Genomic DNA, 20,943 nt, shown 5'->3' on the forward strand with positions numbered 1-20,943 from the left:
TGTTTATTATGATATGGTCCACCAGATAATTGGATCTACTTTATTGTTTCTATAATACCCTGGAATTATCTGGAAAAATGGATGACCGGAGTGCACACAAAATAAACAAGTCAAGGTGAGCACCATGGTAACTACCGCAGTGTCTTGGGTAAGCCCCGGGTCTCACCTAATCAGCTCCCGTGGTGCGGCACATTCCAAGTGCAGAGAAGAAAACGGGAAGTATTGGCAGGCCTCATTATGCGGAATGTATTAGATCCAAACCGTCTATTCATTTTCCATACCATTTTATGGGAGTAGACAGAAAATGATGTAGATCAAAGCTCAAGTGGCCACACTATAGAAATAGTGAGAAATGTACGCTTACTGTTGAAAATTTCTTAGGGCCACAAAAAACTCTAATCAAGCTAATATTTTTGTTTTCCCTTTATCCATGTATGTGTTACCTTATGAAGGTTTCAACGGTGGTGGTTTAATCCCCGCTATTTTTTATGTTGTGGTCTACTTTAGCTTTGGATGTGCCTTGTTTTATGGCTTATTCTTTAGAATGATCCGTAAAAATTGATAATCTGTTTGGATCTAAAACATAAATTATTGTGGAAGTTAAAAGTCACCTTGTGTATCACGCAATCTACGGGTAGAGAGAAATCCAGGCTGTTGTTAGGTGGAGTCACCGGCGATGACGTGGATCAATCAGAAGCGGTCGCACTGAATTTTATTGTCTTCAACACAGACTATCCGCACTCTCCACATCATTTCTCGTTACTCTAGGTGGGCCACCTTGATGTTTGTAAGAAATCTACCCCGTGCATCCATTATTTGAGATCATTTTAAGACATAAGACCAAAATTGAGCAGGATCGTCTCTCTCCATGGATAGAGACCCTCATGACCTTGATCTTTATTTTACATTGTCCACCATCCACGATGATGATTATATGAAATCCACTTCAACCGTTAGATGCCACACCAAAATTTGACCCTGTGGCCCAAAATTAAAGTCCATCCACAATTCAGGTGAGCCACATCAAGGGAAACATTTTGGATGGTGAGTGTTGTCCTTATACATTATTTCCAATCATATAGTCAGAATAAATTTCACATAAACATCATGGCCCACCTATCTCTGACAGCACACATGGCCCAATCAAATCCTTCCACATGGGTCACCGGCCCACCTATATCTAACAGCACACGTGGGCCAATCAAATCCTTCTAGGGTCACCACGCATTCCACCTCCATAAAAAATCTTTTTTAAATTGTACTCGATAACTCATGTCAGTACAGAAATGGTGTGAGAGATTTGTACCTGCTCATCAAAGCGGGCCTTTTTGCTGCATGTGGCCATATGGGCTGGACCGGGCCAGGCACCATTAGGCCCAAGGTTGAAGCATTCATGGTCTTAAAGTAATGGGCCCAAGCCAAAACCCAAAAATCCATTAGGCCCAGCTTGACTTGGCTGTGGATTCCTCTCATCCAAACAAGCCCTTAGCAGAGCAAGGAGGACACAACTTGCCTGCTAATATTGTTCTGATGATGGACGATCAACCATGGAATTTGTGATTTCGCCGGTTTCAGTAAATCAGAGAAGTTACCACAGCTTCTTTGTAGAATTAATACAGCTCCGATGTTTGGGTATTCAACCATTACTTGGGAAGAAATATGGCCTCCCTAACAGCTGAACTCAGTATTCAAACAACCATATCCGACTAACCTGTAATATTGTAGTTCCTATTAAGATGAGCTTTAATACTATGTTTCAAGCCCAAGAACAGTGCTGTCAATGTGCCGGGCTCATTCCAGCAAAATCAAAATTTTGATTAGGGCCAAACTGTCAGGCTTTAACAGTTCAAAATACGAACAGATGCCAACCTCAAACCCGGCCCATTGACAGTCCTATCCAAGAAGACGTTTGGGCACTACAATATGGCAAAGTTGAAAAATGATTACGGAAATGGATTTTAATATGCAATGAAATGATGGTATTGCAACATTTTGTTGGATTCAATGTAACTATGGCCTATTTGGAAGTGGGGTTTTTTGGGCATTTTCCTTGTGAGAGAAATGGATTGCATGGCACGGTTTGCACTTTGTCTATCCGGTTTTTCAAATCATTTTAGATCATGATGCCAAAATTTAAGAAGATACAATTATCAATTATCAGGTGGACTATATTCTAGGAAACAATGGTGATTGAACACGGTGCCTTTAAAAACTTCTTAGGGCTCACCTTAAAGTTTTCAGTGTGTTTTATTTTCCATCCAAACTGTTGATGAGTTCACGTGAGCCTGGATGAAGAGGTAAACCAAATATAAGCTTGTTATAAAACTTTTGTGGCTTATTAATAGTCAATCACCACTGTTTATTATGATATGGTCCACCTGATAATTGAATCTACTTTGTTGTTTCTATAATGCCTTAAAATTATCCGAAAAAACGGACGAGTGCATGCAAAATAAACAAGTCAAGGTGGGTTCCATCGTAACTACCACACTCCCTTGTGTAAAGCCCATCTCACCTAATCAGCTCCCATGGTGCAGGACCTTCCAAAGGGCAGAGAAGAAAACGGGAAGTATTGGCATATGGAACTTCCAAGGGCCTCATCATGCCGAATGAATTAGATCCAAACCGTCCATTCATTTTTCCATACCATTTTATGGAATTAGACAGAATGTAAATCAAAGCTCAAGTGCCACACTATAGAAATAGTGAGAAATGTACGCTTACTGTTGAAATTTTCTTAAGGCCACAAAAAACTTTAATCAAGCTAATATTTTTGTTTTCTCTTTATCCATGTCATTGTTACCTTAAGAAGAAGTTAGATGGAAAATAAACCTAACAATGAAGGTTTTAACGGTGGTGGTTTAATCACCACTATTTTTTATATTGTGGTCTACTTCAGCTTTGGATGTGCCTTGTTTTATGGCTCATTCTTTAAAAATTGATAATCTGTTTGGATCTAAAACATAAATAATTGTGGACGTTAAAAGTCACCTTGTGTATCACGCAATCTATGGGTAGAGAGAAATACAGCGTGCTGTTAGGTGGAGTCACCGGCGATGACGTGGATCAATCAGAAGCGGCCGCACTGAATTTTACTATCTTCAACCCGGACGCGGACTGCATCCTACCCCCGCCTGGACGGTAATCTGTCTGAGCAGGGCTCTGTGGGCCCACCGAGATGTAAGTGTTTTATCCACGCCGTTCATTGTTTTCCTCGTATCATTTTAAGGTTTCATACAAAAAATGAGGCAGGTCAAAAGCTTAAGGAAATAAAAAGTGAGGATTGGACGTCCACCATTAAAACTTTCTTGGGAGCCGGAGAAGTTTCGGATCAAGCCGATATTTGTGTTTTCACTTCATCCACGTCTACATGAACTTCTTATTAATACGTTGGATGGTAAAAATAATCACGGTGGCCCTTAGAAATATTTCAACGGTGGGTGTCATTATCACTGCAGCTTCCTTTGGTGTGGTCCACTGGAGCTGTGGAACTGCCTCATTTTTTGTGTAACCTTAAAATGATCTGAGTAAAATGATGAATGGCGTGGATAAAATAATTATATCACAATGGGCCCCACAGAGCCCTGCCCAGACGGATTACTGTCCGGGCGGGGTAGGATGCAATCCGCGTCCCTTCAACACATCATTTCTCGTTACTCTAGGTGGGCCCCACAGTCAATCCGCACTCTCCACATCATTTCTCGTTACTCTAGGTGGGCCCCACAGTCAATCCGCACTCTCCACATCATTTCTCGTTACTCTAGGTGAGGCTCATCTTGATGTTTGTGAGAAATCCACCCCGTCTATCTGTTATTTGAGATCATTTCACGACTTGAGACCAAAATTGAGCAGCATCCTCTCTCTCCATGGATAAATTGCGTGCTACACAGCACAAGTTTTAAGTGTGAAATTTCTCCAAGCCCTACTATGATTTATTTTATTTTATTTTATTTTGTGTTAAATCGACACAGTTCATCAATATTTATAGATAATTACAAAGCATGGGCCAATACATGAGGTACATCGATCCAAAGCTCAAGTGGACCATACCACCGTTGAAACCTTTCTAGCACCAACCGTAGTCTTAATTCCCATCTAACCTAGCATTGGAGATTGCCCTGTTTTTCAGAATGATCTAAAAAAAAAAAAAAGATGAACAGTGTGGATGTAAGAAATAGAAAGTTGTGGGCCCACGTAATTTTCACACATCAATAAATTTTGTTGCTTGCTAGAGAGAAGAAAACCCAAAGTGTTGGATCGGTGTAAAATGACTTGAGCCCAAGCCGGCTTGAAAATTGATAGGGCGCAGATCGTGCCTAGCCCATTCACTCATTTCCACCCTTACCAAACTAGGAATTCCATTTTGCAAAAAGTGATCGTGCGGAGGAGACGGCAGCTTCCAGGGATGGTGATGATCGACGGCTCAGACAAGGAGGAGAGGTTGTGAGTACTTGCTCACGACGCATGAGGCAACAGATATGGGACTGTTTGCGAGATGACAATATTTCAGTGTTCTCGGTTTGGGGATGGCGGGGTGTGGGGAAGACGAGGATTATGAGACAGGTGGTTGCAGCGGTGGTTGAGGAATCTAGAGAATCTAGCCGTCTGTTTGATGTGATCATACGAGTACGAGCACCGGGGGTCGAGAGTCTTGCTGAGAATATGCAGGAGAGACTCGGGGAAGAATTGAAACTTTTAAGTGTTTGGCCGAAGCGGCTTTTTAAGGCGTTGGATGAAAAGGGGAGAAGGAATCGTTTAATGGAGGTACAGATGGGAATGAAGGAGGCATTGGATATCCCAAAGTCCATGGACTTCTCCGCAGCTGCTAAACAAATCTCGGCTCAGCTAAGCGGCCAGAGGTTCCTCCTCGTCTTAGAAGATGTTTGGGAAAGCATCAACTTGGAAGAGATGGGAGTTCCAGTCATGGCCTCTGCTATCACCAGCGGCAGCAAAGTGGTGATCGCAACTAAATCCCAAGAAGTCTGTAAGAAAATGGGAGCCGAAGTAAACATCACGCCGGGGGAGTGGTCTAAAGAAGACGCCTGGGATTTTTTACAGGAAGAGGCAGCCGATGTTTCTGCCAGCATTGGTTTCTCAATAACCAGAGACATGGTCTTCAAATGCTTCTCTTACGTCTCCTTGCTCTGTCGAAACCGATGCTCCATCGATGCAGATTCCTTGATAGAAGAGTATTGGAGGTCGGTGGGCTTTTTAGATGGATTCTTCAATGAGGAAGAGAATAAAGAAGCGGCTTTCAAGAGAATGGGGAATGTACTGCTCAAAGAGCTTGCAGAGAGGTGCATGGTGCTATTGTCCCTGGTGCCATCAAACCCAAATTGGCTACACTCCTATCTACAGAGGTGGGTTGAATATTTTATGGCAAACTTATCAAAAGCTCAATCTATGGAAAGGGAATTTATGGATTGGCTACAAGAGCAATTTACAATGGAGGGATCTTCAGGAGGACAATATCATGTGGATATGAATTCCCGGCTAATGGAAGTGATTGGTTCTCAGACGTTCCTAGTGAAGTACAACTTAGATAGGGAAGAATCATGCCAATGGATCTCATTATCCAATAATCAGGTAGAAACACTCCCATTCCCCTCTCCAAATTGCCCTCTTCTCTCAACATTGTTGCTAAAAAACAATGATCATTTGCAAGAAATCCCAGATGGTTTTTTCCAGAACATGACCAAACTCCGAGTCCTCGACATTTCTTTCACAAGCATCACTTCCCTACCCTCGTCCATGTCCTGCCTGTGTGAATTACGGTTGTTGAAGCTTCAAAGCTGCTGCAAGCTAGAGGCTCTTCCTGCATTCTTAAAGGATATGCAGAAGCTCGAGATCCTCGATCTCCATCAAACTCCCTTGACGAAGATGGTGGAGGTATCCTTCCACAACATGCAACACCTCCGACGTCTCAACATCTCAGGTGCCTGAAACCTCAGCAGGCTCTCGCTCAAAGGTTGTCACTCTCTAGTGAAACTGGTCAGCCCAAATAAACATTCAAAACTTGAGGCACTTCATCTTTCAGGCACGAAAATGGAAGAGCTCCCACACGAAATTTTCAATCTGACTAGCTTGCGGAGCCTGGACCTGTTGGGAATGGAGCATCTCAAGACGGTTGACTGGAGAAAGATAAATCAGCTTCCAGAAAACTTGAATTGGGATCGATGTGGCTTGAACTTGCTGCATGAGCAGCTCCAAGATAGCAGCAGTCGTCACATCTCTGTCGGTGATGCAAGTGTTTTTGAGTCTTTGGACGAAAGCTCGAAACTGTGGAAATCCTGCTTTCAAAAATTCCATTTCTTGGTCTGTCCCTGCGAGGGAGGGCGCAAGGATAGATATCTTGATTTTAAAAGAAACCGATTTTTCTACCAGCGTATTTATACTCGATTTGAGCAGTCTTTGAGTTATGAAAGAAAACTGGAGGTTTGCGGTGGTAAGAATTCCCTAGACGGTGTTAGAGGGGTTCTCTCAGTGACAGAATTCTTTCATTTGTATGGCAATGCGTTCATTAAGGCACTGTCCAATCTTGGCATGGAGCTGGACAACCTTAAAGAATGTTGGATTGAGAAATGCCATCAACTGGAGATTCTGTTCGTTGGAAGAATGGCAGACATTGATGCAGCAGTTTGTTTAGAAAATCTAAGGGTGTCAGATCTTGCCAAATTAAGAACAATGTGCCGGTGGTAGTTGGGAAGAGGGAGCTTCGCATGCCTAAAGAATATATATTTGGAATGTTGCCCGAAGCTCGTGAGTTTCTTCTCTTCGAGCATTCAGTTACAGAATCTCAAATTACTTGAAATAAAATTTTGCTGTAGACTGGAGAAGGTCTTTGAAGAAGACCGCCTGGCAGGGCAAAATGCATTTCCACAGCTAGTTGATTTATGTCTTTGGGAGCTACGCAAACTGAAAAGCATTTGTGGTGGGCACTTGCCGATGCTGAAGAAGTTGAAGATTCGAGGATGCCCGCTGCTGGAGAAGCTTCCTCTCCATAACACAAATGCTTCTGCAGCAGAAGTCAAGATTGAAGGTGAGCTGAAATGGTGGGAAAGCATAAAATGGGAAGGTAGTGTCAAGCCACACAACATCCGTTTCAAAGAATGGTGTCCGTCAACCAAGTGATTCTTTTCTGCTTCAACTAGGATCTGTTTATTATGTTATTATTCTCTTATTGAACTATTGTAATTCTCTTTTATTTGTGCGATGCTGTGGTAGAAAGAGGGTGTTCCATAGGACTTAGGTGACTTAGTCGTAGTGGCTTCGAATTATGAATTTCATGACAAATTGGATGTGTTACTCTTTAGGATGAATTTCGGAAAGTTAAACAAGTACTGGATTTGTTTTGTAAATCATGCTTGCAGCAGTAAGGACACTTAATTTATTTATTTTTATCTTTTATTTTCCTCGCAGAGGTGTTAGATGATTTTTGTTATGGGGCCTTTCTGCTTTGCATGAATTGGTTGGGTTTTTCAGGTTTCAGTTATGTTCCCTAATTTAGATGTAATTTTCTATTATATGAGAGAGAGAGAGAGAGAGAGAGAGAGAGAGAGAGAGGCATATGCTTATGACCTTAGCCAACCATGGATAAGGCTGAAACTTGGGCCAGGATCATCCCAATCCCGACTGGTCCACTCAATTGTTCCATGATGGGGATCCTTAATTCTTTATATCATTCTCTTAATCATATTTATCAAATCCAGAGAAATAGGCACTGTTGGATAAAAGTTGGGGTTGGGTCATGAGAAAATCTGTACGCTGAGTTTAGGTAAGCCTGAAAATTGGGTCCCATCACATGGCCAATTTACAGTCTTAACCAGCGAGTCTTTTCTACTTTTGGCAATCGTTTGATGTAGACATCTCTCATTTTATTTAGGGATTTTTACCACAAAATTCCACACAAATGAAGCACTGAAATTACCATAATGCCCACTATACACTCGTTTCTTTAAAAAGTGGTAAAGTAGAAAATCTTGGGGCCCATTACATATTTTTATGACATCCAAGCCATCCAATAGATGTAATCTCCTATGGTGTTGAGAAGTATCAAAAATTTCGTCAATCTAAAAAGAGGATGAGGCACACCATAAAAAATAATATACACCACTAAAAACATCAAAATATAATCACACCCACTAGTGATTCAATAAAAAAATATTTTTGGTCCATAGTATGATTATTATGTTTAGTTGAAGATGTTTGGCATGCTAATGTCATACACAAACTATGGGGTGGCCGCTTTTTTTTTTTGACTTCATTACTTTCCAAAGAAAAACAATAAATAGGGTACTTCGGTAACTTAAGTAGTCATTACTAAAATCCTAAAATATTTATTAATTTATAACAAAAATTTCAATTTTAGCAATATTTTCCCATCAATATCCTAAGAAATTCTAAAGAAAAGAAATTCCCGATAATGAGATTTGTCACTACAAAGACCTATAAATGGCCAAGGGCCAATCTTAGATGCACCGAAAAGATGGTGACCGTCTGCCATCCAAATTGAGGATTGCAATGGAAACAGGCAGGACTTACTTTCATCCCATTATGTGGAAGGAACCATTCCTCTGGAATCCGAATGCACAAGTCAGTTACAATTACCAGATGCATCCATACCAGTAGCAAGAGCCTTCAATCTCGGTATCTGCACTAAAGAATCAAATCCCTATCGTATTATTGTTTACACCAACATTAGAATGAAAAGAGGCCAATCTCCCTATTGGTTTCCGAACCTGGTTGGTAAGTGTAGGCCGATGGCTAATCTATCCAAGCCATTGATCAAACGTCCCCCATCATGGATGGACCATTCCCAGTATATCCTCCCAATTGGTCAACTCTAACCTCCTGTTGTTAAAAAGAAATGAACCAACAAACCACACTCACTGGAGGAAAGGCCAAAGATTTGATGGCTAGGATCTTCTGATTTGGGAGATTTTGGGGCAATCGTCCATCGACGATTGGAGCCTACAGATCAATGGCTTGGAAAGATCAACCATGAACCCTACATCTATGAACTTATTCCGAACAGGGAACTCGGCCTCCTCGAATGAAAACACACTAGAAAGTTGCTTTGAAATGACAATACACTAATCACTTGCATTCAGACTTCAATTGTGCATAATAACCTAAGATCAAATCCGTTAACTCCGGATGCTCCAGTCCACATGCAAAAACTGTAAAATGGCATTGTTGAAAGATGAAAACAAATGTAGTTAGAATCGTTTCCCTCAATTTCAGATTGATTTTGTACTGATTCCACAGAATGGATACAAAGGTTCAACCGATGCATAACATCTGAATTTACAATCTTCCATTTTCATAGCTGCTGTTTATAGAGAGGTCCAAAAGGAAGCATATAGACCATGAAATCCTCCACTTTTTATCTTCCATGAGTAGCGATAACGGTTTTCACAAGCTTACAACTTCAACCAGCTGTTCTCTACAATGTACGGTACCCTTTAGACGCTCAGGATCATTGCAAGGGTTCAAAATGGTTAGCCACTTCACTACATCTGCAACCAGTGCATCCAACATGCATTTGAATGTGACTCTGAGCAATTCATTGAAATCTTTTGATCAGTTTGGAATGAGCAATGGCCACGATAAAATTATGCATCAGTAACCATAACGGTCATTCAATGAGGTTCGCCCATCGCCCAATTGTCCTGCATGAATTCAATGTGATTGGTCACATATATTAAACAAGCGCATAGTCATCAAAATCCTACTATTTACGATTTAGGATTTGAGCTGAATTTTAAGCAAAACTATTTGAATCTCACCTTGAATCCCTCTTTATATGAATCCTACGATTCTATAATTTAAATCTTACAATTTACATTTCAAATTATACTTACTCTCTTCTATTTTAAGCTTCACTTGGCGTTCATTTTATGTTTTTAAATTGCTGGGGGCATTTTAAGAATCATTTAGAAAAGGTAAATTACTTTACCTTGTTCATAATAAAATATTAAACAGTATATACTCTCTTCGACATTAAATCATGGAGCTATTTTTTTTTTTCTACTTCTTAACTGTTGACCTATATTTATTGTGGAATAAATGAATGATGGTTAGAAATCAAAGTATCTTTTCTTGTTGTTGTCAGTCCATAGAATCAAATGCCACTTTCCCAAATGTCAACAAAGTCGTCAGATTCATACATTTTTTGTGGCGCTTCATCATGTACATGTTGCTTCTCTTTCACTTACATGTCCTCTGTAGCACCAAGCCATATAGGCTTTGTGACCGTGTATGTGGCCACTTTGCTTTCTATGCCGTCACTAACAGCTTCATCACCTTATGGAGGTTTACTTGTTTCTAAGGGAAGACTTTTATCTTTATGGGAGGAACCATTTGCAGGCTTTGCTAGCGTAGAGCTTTTCTTTTGCTCCACTAAAAGCCTTTTTTGTGACGTTGGAAACAGGAATATCTGGCTGGTTAGATTTTGATGTCTGGGCTTTTGAATCCCTCCTCCGAGCAGCTTCTCTTGTCGGATCAGCAATTTTCAGTAAGAATTGGATCCGATCCAATTCAGATTGCAGAGCAGACAGTTCCTTCTGAAGTTGCACAGTCGCATTGATCACTGGTACATAAGTAATTAATGTCAGCAGATGGTTGGTAGAGTTGACTATACGAATATATTCCTAAAACAGCAACAACACATAAGCACAACGTTGGACAAGATGCATGGCTAAAAAGGGTGTCAGGATCAGGAGTGCAACTCGATCAGGTTGGGCCGGGTTGGGGGTCAAACTGAGCCCAAGCTGACCTCAAGAGGACCCAACTCGCAGCCCAACCCAACCCGACTTTTTTTTTAATAGGCATAACCCATTACTGATATTAAGAAAAGAAAAGATTAAAAAAGAAAAATAAAAATCAAGACCCAGGAGAATCGAGATAGAAATCCCAGTACAAAAGCTACCTCACCTACACTCGTTCCTGAAAAGAAGAGAAAAAACTCCATATACAAGAAGCAAAAACAGAACCCACCCAAGACAAAACCCATTTACCCTATTTCTACCATTTTCAATCTCTATTATCTAATTCAACAGAGGAATCCAGACCCAGCATCATCGAAATTCAATGCATAGCTGAAAGGGTCGTATTTGAAGCTGAACCTTCTCCTCGACCGCGCTTTCACCTGCCTCCTTATCTCTGCCCGAACCTTCCAGAACAAACTCCTGCATCTCCTCTTCCCATTGCTGAATGCCAGCGTTGATGGCTCCAATATCACTGAAATCATCGCCATTCCCTCCGTCAAATCGAAGCGACGGATATAAACCCAACACAACCCAACCCGACTTACACCATACTTGATCCAACTGGACCCAACCTGACCAGACCCCACCCAACCCAAATAGACGTAATTATTCCCAACACATCCTAATCCAACCTGAATTTGCTCAACCCGAATCCAACCTGACATCAAATCAGGCTGGCTTTTCCGATACAAACCCAAACTGAGGACCTTGACAACCAGATCCAACACGACTTGAACTAGGGTGTTGGAAAGGGAAAAAAGAAATAATAAGAAACAGGAATGTGAAGAAGTATGGATGGGTTGTCACTGGGGGCCAACTTCCCAAGTTTATTCAAAATCACTTTGCAGAAAAAAGTGTCAGTTGATGGTAGACTGGAATGAAACTTGACATTCACAAGGAACCTTAAAGACAAAGGCTGAGGAATTCACCAGCTGTTAGGGAAACTAAAGCAGGTCACTCTCCCAGAAGTTGGGGAAGATTCCAGGAAAGGGGCTGGTGCGTAAAGGACGTCTTTATATAGAACTTCTGGGCTGTGTAAGGCAGTCTGTAGAGTGGTGGACAAGTTCAAGGAGAGGGTCAGATTCTCATGTGGTGACAGGCAGCAAATCAGTTCTGGAAAGACCTGTGGATCGGAGAGAGGTCCCTCCAGGAGGAGTTTCCGAGGTTAGCAAGTCTTGCCCCATATAGGGAGCTCTCCCTTGCTCAATGTTTCTTCATCATCCGGATGTAGTAGTTTGGTCTCCCCCTTGTAGGAGGAATTTGTCAGACAAGGAAGCGGGCCTCTGCTTGTTCCTTCCATCGGATGATGACTGACAGCATGGCACATAGGTGCGAGATCCAATCCATCCATCAGATTGGTCCGACCTTCTACATGTTCTACCAAAAATAAATCTGGTCCACTCATCAAGCGGGCCCCAATACTAGAAACAGGTGGATGTGTTAGAAAACTTTATCCATTTTTTTTAGAGTAGCTCATTTGTCTTGCAGACTGTGACCCACCTGACTAGTGGAGCAACCTGATTCAGGATGGGGCCTCAATCTAGTGGTTCCTTTCTGATGGATGGATTCGATCTTGAACCTATCATGACATGCTGGCACATGAGTGGCGTGTACATGAGCTCTATTGCACACACGTGTGCACTTAGCAAAGCTCCATCCAAAGAAAAGAGGTGTTAGCTTCCCAAACAAGTGCAATGAAGGAGAGGAATCAGTTCGCCTATTCCTCCATTGTTCAGTGGCTTGTTTTTGCACTGTTTTTTTTTCCAATCACTTTGGAATTGCATGGACTATGAGGGAGAAGGTTGTAGCAGTCTCAAAGTAATTGCGGAAACAGTCCTTTAAAGGAAAGAGGAAAGTACTCTTGATTCGTTCTCTCTAGTGTTTTGTTGGAAAATCTGCTAGGAGTGGAATTACTGCATTTAGGGAGCAGTACCCTCCCAGGCATTACTGGAAAGAATTAAAGTACAATCATTTGGTCCCTTTCATCTCCAGTTTTTAGGAGAATCACCGCATGGGACCTTCTCTAACGCGGACACTTTCATGGCCAAGATGGACCAGATAAGGCCTGATCGAAGGCAGAAGTGAGCAGGACCGTCAGAACCTTAAAACAATCGTATCTCACAAACCAGGATGAGTTTTTCAACATATCATATATATATTAGGATAAGATAAGCTACTTTAGCCAACCAACCCTATTATGCTGGGTTGCCCACACTTTGCGAGATTTCAAATCCACAGTCAAAAGTCCATTTTATTTTATTTTTTATAGTAAGTTTTAGTTCAATCATAACTTTTGATGTCGTGCCCAACATGAAAAGGGCTTAGAAAAATTAGGAGAATAATGTGGTTAGGCTAAATTGGACACTTACTATTTTTGGCCAAAAACCATGAAGTCTAATAGGAATCATCACCGTTTATAAATAATAATTTTACTACTTATAGTAAGTCACGTTTTTAGAGAGTTTGAGTTGGAGTTTTGACTCTAAAACTTCATCTTAGGTTCGAGTTCACTATTTAAAGGATTGTAATTTCTTTTCGAATTTATTAGAAATTATTCGAAAAGAAATTATTTCTTTTATTAGAATTTACTAATTTTTTATTTTTTATTTTTATCATCAATCAATTTCTTTTCAAATTTATTTCTATTTTATCCCTCGTGGATTCAAGGACTCTGAGGAATCCACCCCATCATGTCCTTCCCTACATCACCCTCCTTTGGTAGGAGTATGAAAATTGAATTTTGATGGCACTTACATCAGTAATCCAAGCCCTTGAGGTATTGGAGTGTGCTTAGAGATGAAAACTGTCATATTCATATGGTATCATCAGTAATCCAGTCCCATTGAGTATTTTCTTGTCTTTTTTGTCAAATGAGAACTTTATTGCTAAATATGACAAAATGGTTAAAAAATTTCCCACCAACACATGAAGATGTTCCCAAGACCAAGATAAATTAGGAAATTCAATGATGAATAGATGATATTAGTCAATCTCATAGGAGCATATTATTAGTTACTCATACAGAAACCTAACAAAACTTTAAGTATCAAAGTGGGATAGCCCTAGAGCAGGGGTCCTGAGCATCAACATATACATAGTTGATGCACATGATCCTATACACTTGCACTAACCAAATTGTTGGGTCTGATGGGCACCACTATTGATGGGGGATCCCCTGCAGTCTTCTAGATTGTAAGATCCTAACAATTCAATGTTTCTCCTGTACTGTTTAATGTGGAGTATTATTTTCATAATTTCTTTTGGTTGGAACGCGTCTTTTCTCGTGACTTGAGTAACAAAATATCCAGAATTTCTCTCCAGGATAGATTGCCTGCTACGCAATGCAAGTTTTAATTGTGAATCTTCTCCAAGCCCCACTATGATTTTTTGTGTTAAATTCACACTGTTCATCAATATTTACAGATATTTTAGAACATGAACCCAAACATGAGGTACATCCAAAGCTCAAGTGGACCACACCATAGAAAGAAGTGATGATTAAACAAACTACCGTTGAAACATTCCTAGTGCCAACCATGACACTTACTTCTCATCTACCCTATTCATAAGGTCACCCATACCTGGATGAAGTTAAAACACAAATATCAGCTTGATCAGAGCCTTCTGTGGCCACAGGAAGTTTCCAACGGTAGCATCAATTCCTACTATTTCTTGTGGTGTGGTCCACTTGACTGTTGGCTTGCCCTGTTTTTCAGAATGATCTGAAAATAATGGATGAACAGTGTGGATATAAGAAATGCATACATTTCATGCATCGATAAATTCAGTTGCTTGCAAGAGAGAAGAAAACCCGGAGTGTTGACATATGGAACTTCCATGGCCCCCATCATAATGTATGTATTAGATTCACATCGTCCAACCATTTTTCCATACCTTGTAAGACTCGAGGCCAAAAGCGAGACAGATCCAAAGCTCAAATGGGCCACACTATAGTTGTAAATTAGCCTTTCAACTCCCACTGCTACCTGTGGTGTCGTCCACTGGAGCTTTAGATAGCCCCAATCTAAGGTGGTGGGTGTTCACTCCCCAAGTATAGGGTTGTGATGTAGTAATAAACTCGGTAAGACCGAGGTCGAATCCACAGGGACTGATACCTGTACGTTATCTGAAACCACGTAGAACTAGAACTAGATTTAAGATGTGATCTAAACCAAATAGAATTTAAGGAATAATTGTGGAATAATTATCTAAAACTTTAAGAAATTCAGAGGAAGGAAACTAGGGTTTCAGAGGATCCACTTGTAGAGATCAGGGAGATCTTATGCCTGCATCAAGGATTATGGAATTCAAACTGAACTTACTTGATCTGGTTTTCAAGAGATGAAAGGTATATGAATCAGAATGGATTCCATCATCTAACCTTGCCCAGGAGACAAAGTAAATAACAGGATTAAACTAATTACCAACCAATCAAAAGTACATGAAAGTTAGGAAGAGTACTATCATCCAACCATGCCCAGGAGACGATGGTGAACAACAGGGCCTCCTGACGTCATAAACATCAAAAGTGAAAAAGAGATATTCAAAGCCATTGCAAACCCATTGTAATTTCAGTCACAACAGACCATTAAAGACTGAGAAAATATTCTTTTAATAATCAACTCAAAACCAAGTTCAGTTCATAAATTTAAATGAAAAGCAGGAAATAGTGTCTCCCATCTCGCTACAGGCTTCACCTCTTAGCCCTAGCTAAAAGGATTAGCCACACATGAATGGGCTGATTAAACAACAAAATAAAAATAAAAAGGAAAAGAAAAGAATAAGAAGGAAAGAGAGAAAAAGAACCCGCTTCACGTTTCTTCCTTTCTTCCTTCAATCCTCCAAAACGAGCAACTCCACACGCTGCCAATTCCCCCCGTCCTCCCTGACGTGCAGCAGCAACCACCCTCTCCCTTTTCTTTCTCCGTCACATGTGCCAGCCTCACCACGCCTCCCTGTTTTCCTTACGCTCTCAATCCACGTCCAGCCTTCCAAAATTGAATACCCCTCCCCACGTTCCAGCTTCCTCTCTTTATAGAGCTGTCCTCCGAGAGCTGTTGCAGAGTCCTACCAGAAACAGGTTGCGGAGACAGTCTATAAGCGTGCGCATCAGCGTGCGCAGCAGACTAAACGCAGAAACGCACTTGCGTTTGGCTTGAGTTTTTAGGATGGCTGTACAGGCTTGGTTTAGAACTTTCCTCATGGCTGGGGTCTCGGCTAGCGTGGGCTCCACATGAATGGTTCAGATCGTTCATCCGATCAAGGATGATGGGCCACAGGCTATCCGGAATTTCTGGATTCCTCCGGACTGCGTAAACCGGACGCGTAACATACCTGCGCTGTTCGGCTGGTGGGGCCCCTGATCATAGTTATTTGAGAAATCCAACTCGTTCATTAGCTTAGTCACGAAAAAATCGGTCGGACATGACCATTTTTGGATCAGCTTATTCGTGGCCATGAACAGTTTCATTCCACCTTCCGTCTACCGTTTGGACGATCAACAGCCGGCCTCCGATGTTTCTTGAAATTCTACCATCTAGGCGAGGATGATAGGGGGCAAGGACTTCTGATGGACGGTCCGGATCGGTCCATTGCATCACGGTGGTGGCCCACAAGACTCACCCGCGTCTCCCTGTTTTCTTCCGCTGGAGAGAAGTCGAGTCGGAGAGGGAGAGCTCGGTCAGCGCTTGCTGACCGAGGTTCAGAATTTTGGTGTGCACCCTGTGCTATACCACCCCGTATACACGCGTCACGTGTTCGGGTTCCAAGGCGATGTATGTGTACAATCTGATCCGTCCATCCGTTCACTCATCTTATTTTAACCGTGGGGACTGAAGATGAAGCGCATTCATAAAGCAGGTGGGCCCCATATCACTGTTTTAGTGGCTGATCTGTCCGTTGAGCCACTTTTATTGGGATCTGAGGGTTGAAATTTGATGTGTACGGTTAATTCATGGTCCTCAGGCCACGTATGAAGTTTCGACTTGATCAGATGGTGGGAACCCTATGATCTTGTATTCTGGACGTCTTTTAGGCCTGTTTAAGATGAGTGGCTGGACTTTCTCTGATCTCTGACGTGTAATTCTGTCGATCTTGGGTCTCTGGAGTCCGTCCCATGCTTTGGTGTCATTAGAGCGTTAAGTCCATGCTTTAAGCACCCTTTTCGGTCCAGGCTCGTACATACACTCTGCATTACAAACACGATTAATCAGGCCATTAAGCAGTATTATGCCTGTAGATCCAGGTAATAACTGGGGTCTAATATGCAATATTTGACCCTCAACAAAACCCCCAACCAGCATTTTGCTAGTCCCGAGCAAAGTATGCGAAAAATAAGTTGAGAATTACAGAACAATTTCTATAAAATTGAATGATTTATGAAAAACAATTCAGATATTTGAATTCTAAGATTCATGAATGTTGGGCATTACTATCTCCTAGAATCAAACTCACGGTACTTCATAATCAAGCTTAAATATTAATCCATTAATTGGAATAATTCTAAATATTGAATTCCATGGATGTATAGTTTAATCTCGACTTGTCAACATTAAGATTCACCTCGATATTTAAGGATATCATTGATAACAACTAAGAGAATTCATGATAACTCAACTTGGCTTACACATTATCCTTTTATTCTTTTAATTTTTGATTTTTTCATTAGAAGTAACGCCAAGAAGAGGAATCAGATCCTCACCTATAGGGAGCAAACCTATGGTAAAGACTGTTCGCCCAACTTTTTTCACATATCATTCATAGGGAATCGAATCCTCACCTATAGAGAGCAAACCTATGGTAAAGACTGTTCGCCCAATCCATTCAATTTTCCAAGTTGGTTCCTTTCATGTTTAGTGATTACCAAGTTAATCTTTCAATATCAAACTGAAACCTTAATATGCACGCGAGATGTGTCGGCGAATTCATATCTCAATCAATGTTTACAATTTCTAGTAATGGATTAACGATTCAAACTTAGCTATGAAAATTGATGGATAACTGAATCCAAGAGTCATAAAGTACCAACATCATGCATCTTGTAGTTCTAAATCCAAGATGGCCGTCAAAATCGCTTCGAATTCATATGAAATTCTAGAAAAATTTAAAAATTTTCACAATTTCTGCTCAAGACTAAGAAAATACTGATTAGGAAACCTAATCTCCCACCCCCAACCTAAAATCTACATTGTCCTCAATGTAAAAGAAATAAGCATGCGATGCACATGGGACAAAATAAGTAAATGAGAAGTGATGGAAAGATAATACCTGGATGAAATAATCAAGAGGCTTTCCAAAGATATCTACGTAAGAGCGGGTCAGCACAAGAGAGAAACCAACAGAAGAAAAATGAAATCCTACCTACACCACTTTCGTAGGTGCTCTCGATTGCATTTAGCGTATGCAACAAGCCTTTAAACCCCTAGGTTACCCCTAGTGGACGAGTTGTAGTCTCGTGAGGGTTTGCAGTAATGTTACCCACAAACATTGAACTAACTAATGATAAAAACGAAATGAAATGAAGAGCTGGGTTGCCTCCCAGGAGCGCTAAGTTTACCGTCTTCAGCCAGACAAATAAGGCAACTACTCTAGTCCTAAGAAAACAGGAAACCTACCTATACCTCCATCAGACTAGGAGATCAATCCTGGTAAACAGGATCAGTCAGAGGCATGGACATGTCCTCTGAATCAAATTTCTCGACAAATGGTTTCAATCGATGGCCATTGACTTTAAACTCCTTGCCATTGTCGGGATCTCTTATCTCAACGGCCCCATGAGGAAAAACAGTAACAACAATGTAAGGGCCGGTCCAACGAGATCGAAGCTTACCCGGAAAGAGATGTAATCGAGAATTGTACAAAAGGACCTTCTGACCAGGCGTGAATGATTTTCGCAAAATGTGTTGGTCATGAAATGCTTTCATCTTGTCCTTGTAAATTCTCGCATTATCGTACGCATCATTCCGGATTTCCTCAAGTTCATTCAATTGAAGTTTGCGTAGCGAGCCAGCGTTGTCAAGATTGAAATTAAGATTTTTGATCGCCCAATATGCTTTATGTTCCAACTCCACGGGCAAGTGACAAGCCTTCCCATAGACAAGTCTAAAGGGAGACATTCCAATAGGGGTTTTAAAGGCAGTACGGTATGCCCATAAGGCATCGGTCAATCGGATTGACCAATCCTTACGATCTGGGTTAACCGTTTTCTCCAAAATGTGTTTGATCTCCCTATTGGAAATCTCAGCTTGTCCACTTGTCTGTGGATGGTATGGGGTGCTCACCTTATGAGAGATACCGTATTTCTTCATTAAGCTCTCAAATGGTTTATTACAAAAGTGTGAGCCCCCATCACTAATGATGGCTCGAGGCGTTCCGAATCGAGAAAGGATGTTTTCTTTTAGGAATTTAATGACCGTGCGATGGTCATTAGTTCGACATGGAATCGCTTCGACCCATTTAGTGACATAATCCACGGCGAGCAAAATATACAGATTTCCAAACGATTGGGGGAATGGTCTCATGAAATCGATGCCCCAGCAATCAAATGCTTCAATGATAAGGATGGGATTCAAAGGCATCATATTTCGATGGGACAATGCTCCAAATTTCTGACAACGCTCACAAGCTTTGCAAAACTTATGAGTGTCCTCGAACATAGTGGGCGAAAAGCCACACTGCAGAATCTTGGCCGTGGTCTTTTTAGCGAAAAGTGTCCACCACAGGGCTGTGAGTGACAGAAGGAGATAACATTCAGATGCTCATCGTCTGTACACATCTCCTTAGAATTTGGTCGGCAATATTTAAATAAATAAGGATCATCCCGAGAAAAAGTTGCGCACCTCGGTGAAGAATTTCTTCTTATCTTGCGCGGTCCATTGTGCCGGTATAGCACCCGTAGCAAGATAATTAGCAATATCGGCGAACCAAGGTGAATGGGAGACTCGAAATTGTTCATCAGGGAACATGTCGTTGATATGAGTCACCTCAAGGGAATCAGATGTATTAAGTCGAGAAAGGTGATCGGCCACTACGTTCTCTACTCCCTTTTTATCTTTAATTTTCAAATCAAATTCTTGGAGTAGAAGGATCCATCGTATCAAACGGGGCTTAGAATCATTCTTAGAAAGAAGATACTTAAGTGCCGCATGATCTGTGTAGATAATGATCTTGGATCCGATCAAGTAGGACCTAAATTTGTCCAAGGCGAACACTACGGCTAAGAGTTCCTTTTCCGTAGTTGAGTAGTTCACTTGGGCAGGATTTAGAGTCCTACTCGCGTAATGAATGACGTAGGGCCTCTTATCTTTTCTCTGGCCTAGGACCGCCCCAAGAGCATAATCAGAAGCGTCGCACATAAGCTCAAAAGGAAGGCTCTAGTCGGGTGGCTGCATGATAGGTGCAGTGGTTAACGTGCCCTTAAGCTTGGTGAAAGCTTCCTGGCATTGCTCAATCCACTCATACGGAGCATCCTTTTGAAGAAGATTACATAAAGGACGAGAGAGGAGACTAAAGTCCTTTATGAATCGCCTGTAAAATCCTGCGTGTCCTAAGAAGGATCGCACGTCTCTGATGTTCTTGGGTGGTGGTAGGTTAGAGATAAGATCGATTTTTGCCTTATCTACCTCGATTCCCTTGGACGAGATGATATGCCCAAGGACAATTCCCTTCTGAACCATGAAATGGCACTTCTCCCAATTAAGTACCAAGTTCTTTTCTTCACATCTTTTCAGCACACATTTAAGACTTTCCAAGCATTTGCTGAAAGATGGACCAAAGAATGAGAAGTCGTCCATGAAGACCTCTAGGTATTGCCCCACCATATCGGAAAAGATACTAAGCATACATCGCGAAAGGTGGCGGGGGCATTAAATAGTCGAATGGCATCCTTCGATAGCAAAGGTGCCGTAGGGACATGTAAATGTGGTCTTTTCTGGTCTTCGGGGGCTATCTCTATCTGGTTGTAGCACGAATACCCGTCAAGAAAAGTAATAGGAATGACCAGCTAACCTTTCCAGGATCCGATCAATGAATGGTAAAGGAAAGTGGTCTTTCCTCGTGACGGTATTCAATTTCCTGTAGTCAATGCACATTCTCCAACCAGTAGTGACTCTAGTTGGCACGAGTTCATTATTAACATTGGCTACGATGGTGATTCCGAACTTCTTAGGGACCACTT

The 20,943-nt window shown here is 41.4% G+C and overlaps 1 protein-coding gene across 1 annotated transcript in view; it reads left to right on the forward strand.

Annotated features, from left to right (window-relative positions):
* The window catches only part of LOC131217380 (putative disease resistance protein At4g19050), a 43,470-nt gene that overhangs the window by 9,201 nt on the left and 13,326 nt on the right, over positions 1 to 20,943 (forward strand). The gene's annotated exons all lie outside the window — the stretch shown is intronic.

The sequence above is a fragment of the Magnolia sinica genome, chromosome 10 (genome assembly GCF_029962835.1).
Source record: "Magnolia sinica isolate HGM2019 chromosome 10, MsV1, whole genome shotgun sequence".
Lineage (NCBI taxonomy): Eukaryota > Viridiplantae > Streptophyta > Magnoliopsida > Magnoliales > Magnoliaceae > Magnolia > Magnolia sinica.